Below are 15,922 nucleotides of genomic sequence, written 5' to 3'. Positions count from 1 at the left end.
TCATATTACGCCTATACTGGCTCACCTGCACTGGCTTCCTGTGCACTTAAGATGCAACTTTAAGGTTTTACTACTTACGTATAAAATACTACACGGTCTAGCTCCGTCCTATCTTGTCGATTGTATTGTATCATATGTCCCGGCAAGAAATCTGCGTTCAAAGAACTCCGGCTTATTAGTGATTCCCAGAGCCCAAACAAAGTATGCGGGCTATAGAGCGTTTTCTATTGGGGCTCCAGTACTATGGATTGTTCTAGCAGTAACAATTAGAGATGCTACCTCAGTAGAAGCATTTAAGTCCCATCTTAAAACTCATTTGTATACTCTAGCCTTTAAATAGACCCCCTTTTAGACCAGTTGATCTGCAGTTTCTTTTCTGCTCCGCCCTTCTCTCCTTTGGTGACCACAGATGACGCGCTAGCTGTCCAAAGTTGGGACCCAGGGTGGACCACTCATCTGTGCATCAGTTAGGTCAGCAGCACAGAGATGTCTGTCTCCACTCAAGATGATCTCTTGCTGGCCCCACTATGGACTGGACTCTCACACTATTAACTAGATCCACTATGGACTGGACACTCACAATTTTATGCTAGATCCACTCGACTTCCATTGCAACCTTGCTGCTGCTCTCTTGGCCAGGTCTCCCTTGGAAAAGAGATCTTTGATCTCAATGGGATTTTACCTAGTTAAATAAAGGCTAATAATAATAAACATTATCCTCCGAGGTTTCTCATTGTCATCCCATTGGGTTGAGTTTTTTTCTTGCCCTGATGTGGGATCTGAGCCCAGGATGTCGTTGTGGCGTGTGCAGCCCTTTGAGACACTGGTGATTTAGGGCTATATAATGAACTTTGATTGATTGATTATGAATAATGTAATGAACGAATAACATTGTGTGAGAGTTGGTTGTTGTTGCAGTGCATGGTGTAAGAATGATAAATTAGTAACACGAATGAATCAATAAATACATAGATAACAGTGTGTAAGAGTTGTGTAGTGTTATTGCGGTGCATGGTGTCGTAATGATAACACATGATTGAATGAACAAACACATGAAAGAATATATAATGTGTGACGAGACAGCGGGAGAAGAAGACTGCAGAGAGGCGATGATGTCGTTAGCTGTCAGCGTGTTTATTGACAGCTCAGTATGTGAGTGCAGTGTGTGATTAGCTTAAAAGAGATGTAGTGTGACTATGTGCAAGTATTATCTGAGCGTGGTCACCAGAGGGTGTTGAGTGTGCGTGTTGAGATCGAGGCAGAAAAGCAGGCTCGGACATCAGAGGGCAGGCGGATGGTCAAGGACAGGAGCGAGGTCTTAGTCCAGGAAGGCAAGGGGGAATCCAAAGGGGGTCCAGGTAGACGAGATACACAGCTCGACGACGAGGAAGCTGGAGGACGACACAACACGAGAGACGGTGAACACGACGGGAAGGGAACACAGGGAGAGAGAGAGAAGGCTGGAGATGTGTTGGCTTACTGTACTGGGTAGGAGAAGCTACGTTCTGGCACCCGCTGGCTTATGAAGGCTGGTCGCTCATCACGGGCAAGTGTGTTGATTGCAGATCTCTTGCGGAGGCACGCCCGCAGCCGAGAGGGAACCCCCGTTGGTGTGCCCCATGGTACGCTCAAAAGTGTGCACAGCAGGAGGAGAGGCAGCAGGAGTGTGACCAATAACATATTGTGTAAGAGTTGTGTAATGTTGTAGCGGTGCATGGTGTAAGAATGATAAACCATTATTGACCTTGTAAGGGGGGGAGGAGGGGGGCAATAGACCTTGTAGATGACCAAACCCCCCAATATTGACCTTGTATTGTAGATGACCAGACCCCCCAATTTTGACCTTGTAGATGACAAAAACTATGAGGACACAAATTAAATACAACATTGACCTTGTATTGTAGATGACCAGACACCCCCCCCCCCCCACATAAAATAGACCTTGTATTGTAGATGACCAAACCCCCCCCCCAAAATTGACCTTGTATTGTAGATGACCAGACCCCCCCCAAAATTGACCTTGTAGAGGGGGACCCCCCAATAGAGACCTTGTAGATGACAAAAACCATGAGGACACAAATACAATATTGACCTTATTTTGTAGATGACCAGACCCCCCCAAAATTGACCTTTTATTGTAGATGACCAGACCCCCCAAAAATTGACCTTGTAGAGGGGGATCCCCCCAATAGAGACCTTGTAGATGACAAACCATGAGGAGACAAATTAAATACAATATTGACCTTATTTTGTAGCTGACCAGACGCCCCCAAAATTGACCTTGTATTGAAGATTACCAGACCCCCCCCAAAAAAAATTAACCTTGTATTGTAGATGACCTGACCTCCCCCAAAATTGACCTTGTATTGTAGATGACCAGACCCCCCAATTTTGACCTTGTAGATGACAAAAACCATGAGGACACAAATTAAATACAATATTGACCTGGTATTGTAGATGACCAGACACCCCCCCAAAAAAAATGTTTTACCTTGTATTGTAGATGACCAAACCCCCCCCAAAATTGACCTTGTATTGTAGATGACCAGACCCCCCAAAATTGACCTTGTAGAGGGGGACCCCCAATAGAGACCTTGTAGATGACAAAAACCATGAGGACACAAATAAATACAATATTGACCTTATTTTGTAGATGACCAGAGCCCCCCAAAATGAACCTTGTATTGTAGATGACCAGACCCCCCAAAAATTGACCTTGTAGAGGGGGACCCCCCCCCAATAGAGACCTTGTAGATGACAAACCATTAGGAGACAAATTAAATACAATATTGACCTTATTTTGTAGATGACCAGACGCCCCCAAAATTGGCCTTTGTTTGGCCTCCCAGCCGGCCAAACAAAGGCCTCCCAAACAGCCAAACAAAGGCCTCCCAAACAAACAAAGGCCAAAACAGACGGCCAAACAAACACACAAAAGGCCTCCCAGCCGGCCACACAAAAGGCCAAAACAGACGGCCAAACAAACACAAAAAAGGCCTCCCAGTCGGCCAAACAAACAAACCAAGGCCTCCCAGTCGGCCAAACAAACCAAGGCCTCCCAGTCGGCCAAACAAACAAACCAAGGCCTCCCAGTCGGCCAAACAAACCAAGGCCTCCCAGTCGGCCAAACAAACCAAGGCCTCCCAGTCGGCCAAACAAACCAAGGCCTCCCAGTCGGCCAAACAAACAAACCAAGGCCTCCCAGTCGGCCAAACAAACAAACCAAGGCCTCCCAGTCGGCCAAACAAACCAAGGCCTCCCAGTCGGCCAAACAAACCAAGGCCTCCCAGTCGGCCAAACAAACCAAGGCCACCCAGTCGGCCAAACAAACCAAGGCCACCCAGTCGGCCAAACAAACAAACCAAGGCCTCCCAGTCGGCCAAACAAACAAACCAAGGCCTCCCAGTCGGCCAAACAAACAAACCAAGGCCTCCCAGTCGGCCAAACAAACCAAGGCCTCCCAGTCGGCCAAACAAACCAAGGCCTCCCAGTCGGCCAAACAAACCAAGGCCTCCCAGTCGGCCAAACAAACAAACCAAAGCCTCCCAGTCGGCCAAACAAACAAACCAAAGCCTCCCAGTCGGCCAAACAAACAAACCAAAGCCTCCCAGTCGGCCAAACAAACAAACCAAAGCCTCCCAGTCGGCCAAACAAACCAAAGCCTCCCAGTCGGCCAAACAAACAAACCAAAGCCTTCCAGTCGGCCAAACAAACAAACCAAAGCCTCCCAGTCGGCCAAACAAACAAACCAAAGCCTCCCAGCAGGCCAAACAAACAAACCAAGGCTTCCCAGCCCGCCAAACAAACCAAGGCTTCCTAGCCCGCCGGCCAAACAAAGGCTTCCCAGCCGGCCAAACAAACAAAGGCTTCCCAGCCGGCCAAACAAACAAAGGCCTCCCAGCCGGTCAAACAAAGAAAAGTCTCCCAGCCGGCCAAAGAAAAGTCTCCCAGTCGGCCAAACACAAAAAAGGCCAAAACAGACAGCCGGCCAAACACAAAAAAGGCCAAAACAAACAAACCAAGGCCTCCCAGTCGGCCAAACAAACAAACCAAGGCCTCCCAGTCGGCCAAACAAACAAACCAAGGCCTCCCAGTCGGCCAAACAAACAAACCAAGGCCTCCCAGTCGGCCAAACAAACAAACCAAGGCCTCCCAGTCGGCCAAACAAACAAACCAAGGCCTCCCAGTCGGCCAAACAAACCAAGGCCACCCAGTCGGCCAAACAAACAAACCAAGGCCACCCAGTCGGCCAAACAAACAAACCAAGGCCTCCCAGTCGGCCAAACAAACCAAGGCCTCCCAGTCGGCCAAACAAACCAAGGCCTCCCAGTCGGCCAAACAAACCAAGGCCTCCCAGTCGGCCAAACAAACCAAGGCCTCCCAGTCGGCCAAACAAACAAACCAAAGCCTCCCAGTCGGCCAAACAAACAAACCAAAGCCTCCCAGTCGGCCAAACAAACAAACCAAAGCCTCCCAGTCGGCCAAACAAACAAACCAAAGCCTCCCAGTCGGCCAAACAAACAAACCAAAGCCTTCCAGTCGGCCAAACAAACAAACCAAAGCCTCCCAGTCGGCCAAACAAACAAACCAAAGCCTCCCAGCAGGCCAAACAAACAAACCAAGGCTTCCCAGCCCGCCAAACAAACCAAGGCTTCCTAGCCCGCCGGCCAAACAAAGGCTTCCCAGCCGGCCAAACAAACAAAGGCTTCCCAGCCGGCCAAACAAACGAAGGCTTCCCAGCCGGTCAAACAAACAAAGGCCTCCCAGCCAGCCAAAGAAAAGTCTCCCAGTCGGCCAAACACAAAAAAGGCCAAAACAGACAGCCGGCCAAACACAAAAAAGGCCAAAACAAACAAACCAAGGCCTCCCAGTCGGCCAAACAAACAAACCAAGGCCTCCCAGTCGGCCAAACAAACAAACCAAGGCCTCCCAGTCGGCCAAACAAACAAACCAAGGCCTCCCAGTCGGCCAAACAAACAAACCAAGGCCTCCCAGTCGGCCAAACAAACAAACCAAGGCCTCCCAGTCGGCCAAACAAACCAAGGCCTCCCAGTCGGCCAAACAAACCAAGGCCTCCCAGTCGGCCAAACAAACCAAGGCCTCCCAGTCGGCCAAACAAACCAAGGCCTCCCAGTCGGCCAAACAAACCAAGGCCTCCCAGTCGGCCAAACAAACCAAGGCCTCCCAGTCGGCCAAACAAACAAACCAAAGCCTCCCAGTCGGCCAAACAAACAAACCAAAGCCTCCCAGTCGGCCAAACAAACAAACCAAAGCCTCCCAGTCGGCCAAACAAACAAACCAAAGCCTCCCAGTCGGCCAAACAAACAAACCAAAGCCTCCCAGTCGGCCAAACAAACAAACAAAAGCCTCCCAGTCGGCCAAACAAACAAACCAAAGCCTCCCAGTCGGCCAAACAAACAAACCAAAGCCTCCCAGTCGGCCAAACAAACAAACCAAAGCCTCCCAGCCGGCCAAACAAACAAACCAAGGCTTCCCAGCCTACCAAATAAACAAACCAAGGCTTCTTGGCCCGCCAAACAAACAAAGGCTTCCCAGCCGGCCAAACCAAGGCTTCCCAGCCGGCCAAACAAACAAAGGCTTCCCAGCCGGCCAAACAAACGAAGGCTTCCCAGCCGGTCAATTAAACAAAGGCCTCCCAGCCAGCCAAAGAAAAGTCTCCCAGCCAGCCAAAGAAAAGTCTCCCAGTCGGCCAAACACAAAAAAAGGCCAAAACAGACAGCCGGCCAAACACAAAAAAGGCCAAACACAAAAAAGGCCAAAACAGACGGCCAAACAAACACAAAAAAGGCCTCCCAGCCGGTCAAACAAACAAAGGCCTCCCAGCCAGCCAAAGAAAAGTCTCCCAGCCAGCCAAAGAAAAGTCTCCCAGTCGGCCAAACAGAAAAAAGGCCAAAACAGACGGCCGGCCAAACAGAAAAAAGGCCAAAACAGACGGCCGGCCAAACACAAAAAAGGCCAAAACAGACGGCCAAACAAACACAAAAAAGGCCTCCCAGCCAGCCAAAGAAAAGTCTCCCAGTCGGCCAAACACAAAAAAGGCCTCCCAGTCGGCCAAACAAACAAACCAAGGCCTCCCAGTCGGCCAAACAAACCAAGGCCTCCCAGTCGGCCAAACAAACAAACCAAGGCCTCCCAGTCGGCCAAACAAACCAAGGCCTCCCAGTCGGCCAAACAAACAAACCAAGGCCTCCCAGTCGGCCAAACAAACAAACCAAGGCCTCCCAGTCGGCCAAACAAACAAACCAAGGCCTCCCAGTCGGCCAAACAAACAAACCAAGGCCTCCCAGTCGGCCAAACAAACAAACCAAGGCCTCCCAGTCGGCCAAACAAACAAACCAAAGCCTCCCAGTCGGCCAAACAAACAAACCAAAGCCTCCCAGTCGGCCAAACAAACAAACCAAAGCCTCCCAGTCGGCCAAACAAACAAACCAAAGCCTCCCAGCCGGCCAAACAAACAAACCAAGGCTTCCCAGCCGGCCAAACAAACAAACCAAGGCTTCCCAGCCGGCCAAACAAACAAAGGCTTCCCAGCCGGCCAGCCAAACAAACAAAGGCTTCCCAGCCGGCCAAACAAACAAAGGCTTCCCAGCCGGCCAAATAAACAAACCAAGGCTTCTTGGCCCGCCAAACAAACAAAGGCTTCCCAGCCGGCCAAACCAAGGCTTCCCAGCCGGCCAAACAAACAAAGGCTTCCCAGCCGGCCAAACAAACGAAGGCTTCCCAGCCGGTCAATTAAACAAAGGCCTCCCAGCCAGCCAAAGAAAAGTCTCCCAGCCAGCCAAAGAAAAGTCTCCCAGTCGGCCAAACACAAAAAAAGGCCAAAACAGACAGCCGGCCAAACACAAAAAAGGCCAAACACAAAAAAGGCCAAAACAGACGGCCAAACAAACACAAAAAAGGCCTCCCAGCCGGTCAAACAAACAAAGGCCTCCCAGCCAGCCAAAGAAAAGTCTCCCAGCCAGCCAAAGAAAAGTCTCCCAGTCGGCCAAACAGAAAAAAGGCCAAAACAGACGGCCGGCCAAACAGAAAAAAGGCCAAAACAGACGGCCGGCCAAACACAAAAAAGGCCAAAACAGACGGCCAAACAAACACAAAAAAGGCCTCCCAGCCAGCCAAAGAAAAGTCTCCCAGTCGGCCAAACACAAAAAAGGCCTCCCAGTCGGCCAAACAAACAAACCAAGGCCTCCCAGTCGGCCAAACAAACCAAGGCCTCCCAGTCGGCCAAACAAACAAACCAAGGCCTCCCAGTCGGCCAAACAAACCAAGGCCTCCCAGTCGGCCAAACAAACAAACCAAGGCCTCCCAGTCGGCCAAACAAACAAACCAAGGCCTCCCAGTCGGCCAAACAAACAAACCAAGGCCTCCCAGTCGGCCAAACAAACAAACCAAGGCCTCCCAGTCGGCCAAACAAACAAACCAAGGCCTCCCAGTCGGCCAAACAAACAAACCAAAGCCTCCCAGTCGGCCAAACAAACAAACCAAAGCCTCCCAGTCGGCCAAACAAACAAACCAAAGCCTCCCAGTCGGCCAAACAAACAAACCAAAGCCTCCCAGCCGGCCAAACAAACAAACCAAGGCTTCCCAGCCGGCCAAACAAACAAACCAAGGCTTCCCAGCCGGCCAAACAAACAAAGGCTTCCCAGCCGGCCAGCCAAACAAACAAAGGCTTCCCAGCCGGCCAAACAAACAAAGGCTTCCCAGCCGGCCAAACAAACAAAGGCCTCCCAGCCAGCCAAAGAAAAGTCTCCCAGCCAGCCAAAGAAAAGTCTCCCAGTCGGCCGAACACAAAGAAGGCCAAAACAGACGGCCGGCCAAACACAAAAAAGGCCAAAACAGACGGCCAAACAAACAAACCAAGGCCTCCCAGTCGGCCAAACAAACAAACCAAGGCCTCCCAGTCGGCCAAACAAACAAACCAAGGCCTCCCAGTCGGCCAAACAAACAAACCAAGGCCTCCCAGTCGGCCAAACAAACAAACCAAGGCCTCCCAGTCGGCCAAACAAACAAACCAAGGCCTCCCAGTCGGCCAAACAAACAAACCAAGGCCTCCCAGTCGGCCAACCAAACAAACAAAGGCTTCCCAGCCGGCCAAAACAAACAAAGGCTTCCCAGCCGGCCAAACAAACAAAGGCCTCCCAGCCAGCCAAAGAAAAGTCTCCCAGCCAGCCAAAGAAAAGTCTCCCAGTCGGCCGAACACAAAGAAGGCCAAAACAGACGGCCGGCCAAACACAAAAAAGGCCAAAACAGACGGCCAAACAAACAAACCAAGGCCTCCCAGTCGGCCAAACAAACAAACCAAGGCCTCCCATTCGGCCAAACAAACAAACCAAGGCCTCCCAGTCGGCCAAACAAACAAACCAAGGCCTCCCAGTCGGCCAAACAAACAAACCAAGGCCTCCCAGTCGGCCAAACAAACAAACCAAGGCCTCCCAGTCGGCCAAACAAACAAACCAAGGCCTCCCAGTCGGCCAAACAAACAAACCAAGGCCTCCCAGTCGGCCAAACAAACACACAAAAGGCCTCCCAGTCGGCCAAACAAACACACAAAAGGCCTCCCAGCCGGCCAAACAAACACACAAAAGGCCAAAACAGACGGCCAAACAAACACACAAAAGGCCAAAACAGACGGCCAAACAAACACACAAAAGGCCTCCCAGACGGCCAAACAAACACAAAAAAGGCCAAAACAGACGGCCAAACAAAAACTAAACAAAGGCCTCGCAGCCTGTCCAACAAACAAAGGCCTCCCAGCCGGTCAAACAAACAAAGGCCTCCCAGTCGGCCAAACAAACAAACCAAGGCCTCCCAGTCGGCCAAACAAACAAACCAAGGCCTCCCAGTCGGCCAAACAAACACACCAAGGCCTCCCAGTCGGCCAAACAAACACACCAAGGCCTCCCAGTCGGCCAAACAAACACACCAAGGCCTCCCAGCCGGCCAAACAAACACACAAAAGGCCAAAACAGACGGCCAAACAAACACACAAAAGGCCAAAACAGACGGCCAAACAAACACACAAAAGGCCAAAACAGACGGCCAAACAAACACACAAAAGGCCAAAACAGACGGCCAAACAAACACACAAAAGGCCTCCTAGACGGCCAAACAAACACAAAAAAGGCCAAAACAGACGGCCAAAAAAAAACTAAACAAAGGCCTCGCAGCCTGTCCAACAAACAAAGGCCTCCCAGCCGGTCAAACAAACAAAGGCCTCCCAGCCAGCCAAAGAAAAGTCTCCCAGCTAGCCAAAGAAAAGTCTCCCAGTCGGCCAAACACAAAAAAGGCCAAACACAAAAAAGGCCAAAACAGACGGCCAAACAAACACAAAAAAGGCCTCCCAGTCGGCCAAACAAACAAACCAAGGCCTCCCAGTCGGCCAAACAAACAAACCAAGGCCTCCCAGTCGGCCAAACAAACCAAGGCCTCCCAGTCGGCCAAACAAACAAACCAAGGCCTCCCAGTCGGCCAAACAAACAAACCAAGGCCTCCCAGTCGGCCAAACAAACCAAGGCCACCCAGTCGGCCAAACAAACAAACCAAGGCCTCCCAGTCGGCCAAACAAACCAAGGCCTCCCAGTCGGCCAAACAAACCAAGGCCTCCCAGTCGGCCAAACAAACCAAGGCCTCCCAGTCGGCCAAACAAACCAAGGCCTCCCAGTCGGCCAAACAAACCAAGGCCTCCCAGTCGGCCAAACAAACCAAGGCCTCCCAGTCGGCCAAACAAACCAAGGCCTCCCAGTCGGCCAAACAAACAAACCAAAGCCTCCCAGTCGGCCAAACAAACAAACCAAAGCCTCCCAGTCGGCCAAACAAACAAACCAAGGCTTCCCAGCCAGCCAAACAAACAAACCAAGGCTTCCCAGCCGGCCAAACAAACAAACAAACCAAGGCTTCCCAGCCCGCCAAACAAACAAAGGCTTCCCAGCCGGCCAAACAAACAAAGGCTTCCCAGCCGGCCAAACAAACAAAGGCTTCCCAGCCGGCCAAACAAACAAAGGCTTCCCAGCCGGCCAAACAAACAAAGGCTTCCCAGCCGGCCAAACAAACAAAGGCTTCCCAGCCGGCCAAACAAACAAAGGCCTCCCAGCCAGCCAAAGAAAAGTCTCCCAGTCGGCCAAACACAAAAAAGGCCAAAACAGACGGCCGGCCAAACACAAAAAAGGCCAAAACAGACAGCCGGCCAAACACAAAAAAGGCCAAAACAGACGGCCGGCCAAACACAAAAAAGGCCAAAACAGACGGCCGGCCAAACAAACAAACCAAGGCCTCCCAGTCGGCCAAACAAACAAACCAAGGCCTCCCAGTCGGCCAAACAAACAAACCAAGGCCTCCCAGTCGGCCAAACAAACAAACCAAGGCCTCCCAGTCGGCCAAACAAACAAACCAAGGCCTCCCAGTCGGCCAAACAAACAAACCAAGGCCTCCCAGTCGGCCAAACAAACAAACCAAAGCCTCCCAGTCGGCCAAACAAACCAAGGCCTCCCAGTCGGCCAAACAAACCAAGGCCTCCCAGTCGGCCAAACAAACCAAGGCCTCCCAGTCGGCCAAACAAACCAAGGCCTCCCAGTCGGCCAAACAAACCAAGGCCTCCCAGTCGGCCAAACAAACCAAGGCCTCCCAGTCGGCCAAACAAACAAACCAAAGCCTCCCAGTCGGCCAAACAAACAAACCAAAGCCTCCCAGTCGGCCAAACAAACAAACCAAAGCCTCCCAGTCGGCCAAACAAACAAACCAAAGCCTCCCAGCCGGCCAAACAAACAAACCAAAGCCTCCCAGCCGGCCAAACAAACAAACCAAAGCCTCCCAGCCGGCCAAACAAACAAACCAAAGCCTCCCAGCCGGCCAAACAAACAAACCAAGGCTTCCAAGCCGGCCAAACAAAGGCTTCCCAGCCGGCCAAACAAACAAAGGCTTCCCAGCCGGCCAAACAAACAAAGGCTTCCCAGCCGGCCAAACAAACACACAAAAGGCCAAAACAGACGGCCAAACAAACACACAAAAGGCCTCCTAGACGGCCAAACAAACACAAAAAAGGCCAAAACAGACGGCCAAAAAAAAACTAAACAAAGGCCTCGCAGCCTGTCCAACAAACAAAGGCCTCCCAGCCGGTCAAACAAACAAAGGCCTCCCAGCCAGCCAAAGAAAAGTCTCCCAGCTAGCCAAAGAAAAGTCTCCCAGTCGGCCAAACACAAAAAAGGCCAAACACAAAAAAGGCCAAAACAGACGGCCAAACAAACACAAAAAAGGCCTCCCAGTCGGCCAAACAAACAAACCAAGGCCTCCCAGTCGGCCAAACAAACAAACCAAGGCCTCCCAGTCGGCCAAACAAACAAACCAAGGCCTCCCAGTCGGCCAAACAAACAAACCAAGGCCTCCCAGTCGGCCAAACAAACAAACCAGGCCTCCCAGTCGGCCAAACAAACCAAGGCCACCCAGTCGGCCAAACAAACAAACCAAGGCCACCCAGTCGGCCAAACAAACCAAGGCCTCCCAGTCGGCCAAACAAACCAAGGCCTCCCAGTCGGCCAAACAAACCAAGGCCTCCCAGTCGGCCAAACAAACCAAGGCCTCCCAGTCGGCCAAACAAACCAAGGCCTCCCAGTCGGCCAAACAAACCAAGGCCTCCCAGTCGGCCAAACAAACCAAGGCCTCCCAGTCGGCCAAACAAACCAAGGCCTCCCAGTCGGCCAAACAAACAAACCAAAGCCTCCCAGTCGGCCAAACAAACAAACCAAAGCCTCCCAGTCGGCCAAACAAACAAACCAAGGCTTCCCAGCCAGCCAAACAAACAAACCAAGGCTTCCCAGCCGGCCAAACAAACAAACAAACCAAGGCTTCCCAGCCCGCCAAACAAACAAAGGCTTCCCAGCCGGCCAAACAAACAAAGGCTTCCCAGCCGGCCAAACAAACAAAGGCTTCCCAGCCGGCCAAACAAACAAAGGCTTCCCAGCCGGCCAAACAAACAAAGGCTTCCCAGCCGGCCAAACAAACAAAGGCTTCCCAGCCGGCCAAACAAACAAAGGCCTCCCAGCCAGCCAAAGAAAAGTCTCCCAGTCGGCCAAACACAAAAAAGGCCAAAACAGACGGCCGGCCAAACACAAAAAAGGCCAAAACAGACAGCCGGCCAAACACAAAAAAGGCCAAACACAAAAAAGGCCTCCCAGCCAGCCAAAGAAAAGTCTCCCAGCCAGCCAAAGAAAAGTTTCCCAGTCGGCCAAACACAAAAAAGGCCAAAACAGACGGCCGGCCAAACAAACAAACCAAGGCCTCCCAGTCGGCCAAACAAACAAACCAAGGCCTCCCAGTCGGCCAAACAAACAAACCAAGGCCTCCCAGTCGGCCAAACAAACAAACCAAGGCCTCCCAGTCGGCCAAACAAACAAACCAAGGCCTCCCAGTCGGCCAAACAAACAAACCAAAGCCTCCCAGTCGGCCAAACAAACCAAGGCCTCCCAGTCGGCCAAACAAACCAAGGCCTCCCAGTCGGCCAAACAAACCAAGGCCTCCCAGTCGGCCAAACAAACCAAGGCCTCCCAGTCGGCCAAACAAACCAAGGCCTCCCAGTCGGCCAAACAAACCAAGGCCTCCCAGTCGGCCAAACAAACCAAGGCCTCCCAGTCGGCCAAACAAACCAACCAAAGCCTCCCAGTCGGCCAAACAAACAAACCAAAGCCTCCCAGTCGGCCAAACAAACAAACCAAAGCCTCCCAGTCGGCCAAACAAACAAACCAAAGCCTCCCAGCCGGCCAAACAAACAAACCAAAGCCTCCCAGCCGGCCAAACAAACAAACCAAAGCCTCCCAGCCGGCCAAACAAACAAACCAAAGCCTCCCAGCCGGCCAAACAAACAAACCAAGGCTTCCAAGCCGGCCAAACAAAGGCTTCCCAGCCGGCCAAACAAACAAAGGCTTCCCAGCCGGCCAAACAAACAAAGGCTTCCCAGCCGGCCAAACAAACAAAGGCTTCCCAGCCGGCCAAACAAACAAAGGCTTCCCAGCCGGTCAAACAAACAAAGGCTTCCCAGCCTTCCAAACAAACAAACATACAAAGGCCTCCCAGCCGGCCAAACAATACTTGAATTTCAGTGCAAATTCAAGTATTTCTATATACACAAACATTTTTTAATTTAGTGCAAATTCAAGTATTTCTATATACACAAACATTTTTTAATTTAGTGCAAATTCAAGTATTTCTCTATCTATACACAAATACATACATATATACACACTCTTGAATTTGCACTGTAATTCAAGAATTTCTAGATATACAAGACATACATATATATAAAAGAAATGTATATATAGAAATACTTGAATTTGCACTGAAATTTAAGAATTTCTATATATAAAACAAATTTATATATAGAAATACTTGAATTTGCACTGAAACTCAAGAATGAATATATATAACAAATGTATATATAGAAATACCTGAATTTGCACTGAAATTCAAGAATGAATATATATATATAACAAATGTATATATAGAAATACCTGAATTTGCACTGAAATTCAAGAATGAATATATATATAACAAATGTATATATAGAAATACCTGAATTTGCACTGAAATTCAAGAATGAATATATATATAACAAATGTATATATAGAAATACCTGAATTTGCACTGAAATTCAAGAATGAATATATATATATATATATAACAAATGTATATATAGAATACCTGAATTTGCACAGAAATTCAAGAATGAATATATATATATATATATAACAAATGTATATATAGAATACCTGAATTTGCACAGAAATTCAAGAATGAATATATATATATATATGATATATATAGAAATATCTGAATTTGCACTGAAATTCAAGAATGAATATATATATATATGATATATATAGAAATATCTGAATTTGCACTGAAATTCAAGAATGAATATATATATATATATATATATATAGACATATCTGAATTTGCACTGAAATTCAAGAATGAATATATATATAACAAATGTATATATAGAAATACCTGAATTTGCACTGAAATTCAAGAATATATATATATATGATATATATAGAAATATCTGAATTTGCACTGAAATTCAAGAATGAATATATATATATATATATATATATGATATATATATAGAAATATCTGAATTTGCACTGAAATTCAAGAATATATATGTATGATATATATAGAAATACCTGAATTTGCACTGAAATTCAAGAATGAATATATATATATGATATATATAGAAATACCTGAATTTGCACTGATATTCATGAATATATATATATATAGAAATACCTGAATTTGCACTGATATTCAAGAATGAATATATATATATATAGAAATACCTGAATTTGCACTGATATTCAAGAATGAATATATATATATATAGAAATACCTGAATTTGCACTGATATTCAAGAATATACACACATATACACATATACACATATACACACATACACACATACACACATACACACATACACACATACACACATACACACATACACACATACACACATACACACATACACACATACACACATACATACATACATACATATACACACACACACACAGGCTAAGGCTCATAGAAAAGACGGAACACTTCCTAAGAAGGATGCGGTGGAAAGCACATTTTTTCCTGCACCCTGAAACAAAAAGGAACGCAAAAGAAAACTTACGGATTCAAATCTACCAAGAACCCACCCACAGTTGAGGAACTAAAGGATTTTGAGAACGACATGCTCAAAATGATACAATCAGTCAAATTCAAGCCAGTCCGCAACCCACTCCTCACCAAGCTGAAAAATGACAAGGAGCGCATCAAGAAAGTAAACAACCTCATCATAGCTGCCGATAAAACCAAACTTCTACAGAATGGACATACCAGAACATAACACCTTACTGGACAGAAGCATCACCAAATCATACAAAAAAGCACAACCCAACACTTTACAGAACATCCACCTGGAAAATAAAAGGATTGCGGCTGAACTGGACATTGAGGACAGGGTGGACGCCACAGCCAACAAGGAAGCCTTCATCACATTGAAGGACCACAAACCCAACTTCGCAAATAACCCAACATGCCGACTAATAAACCCAACTAAATCTGAAATAGGAAAAATCAGCAAAATAATCCTGGACAGAGTCAACACAAAAATCAAGGACAAAACACCACTCAACCAATGGAGAAATACAGCAGCAGTAATCAAATGGTTCAACAACATCAAAGACAAACAGCACAACTTTATCTCCTTCGATATCGAAGAATTTTACCCTTCCATCACGCAAGACCTACTGACTCAAGCACTAGACTTCGCCTCAATCACAGGCAACGAAAGAAACATCATCCACGCAAAAAACTCCATACTCATCCACAACAGTACACCATGGCAAAAAAAGAACAATTCAACATTTGACGTCACTATGGGAAGTTTTGACGGAGCAGAAACGTGTGAACTCGTTGGGAGTTTCCTCCTCTCCCAGCTCGCTAGCCTCAACCTTGGTATTTACCGTGATGACGGACTGGCAGTGTGTCGCGCCTCGCTAAGGAGCAGCGAGAATACCAAGAAGCGCATATGCCAAATTTTCAAAGAGAGCGGGCTACGGATCACGATTGAAGCCAACAAGCACACAGTCACCTTCCTCGACGTCACTTTCAACCTGAGAAATAACAGCTACCAACCATTCACGAAATCCAACACAACACTCCAATACGTGCACCATGACAGCAACCACCCACCCACCACCACGAAAAGAATACCTACCGGAATTAATAAAAGGCTATCGATGCTGTCATCTAGCAAAGCTGAATTTGACCAAGCAACCCCCCCTACCAAAAAGCCCTTGATGAAAGCGGATACAATTTCACCCTCACCTATGAACCCACGCCGAAACCAACCAAAAAAGAACAGAAA

The 15,922-nt window shown here is 48.4% G+C and overlaps 1 long non-coding RNA gene across 1 annotated transcript; it reads right to left on the bottom strand.

Moving 5' to 3' along the window:
* Window positions 1-1,113: 1,113 nt before the first annotated feature.
* Window positions 1,114-1,910, bottom strand: LOC140677917 (uncharacterized). Its single transcript, XR_012049702.1, has 2 exons — window positions 1,481-1,910; window positions 1,114-1,391 (listed from the first exon to the last, which is right to left on the bottom strand). It is a non-coding gene; the product is annotated as an uncharacterized lncRNA (long non-coding RNA).
* Between the last annotated feature and the right edge of the window lie 14,012 nt (window positions 1,911-15,922).

The sequence above is a fragment of the Nerophis lumbriciformis genome, unplaced genomic scaffold (genome assembly GCF_033978685.3).
Source record: "Nerophis lumbriciformis unplaced genomic scaffold, RoL_Nlum_v2.1 HiC_scaffold_54, whole genome shotgun sequence".
Taxonomy (NCBI): domain Eukaryota; kingdom Metazoa; phylum Chordata; class Actinopteri; order Syngnathiformes; family Syngnathidae; genus Nerophis; species Nerophis lumbriciformis.
The sequence above is the reverse complement of the archived record's forward strand: the minus strand, read 5'-3'. Positions and strand labels throughout refer to the sequence as shown.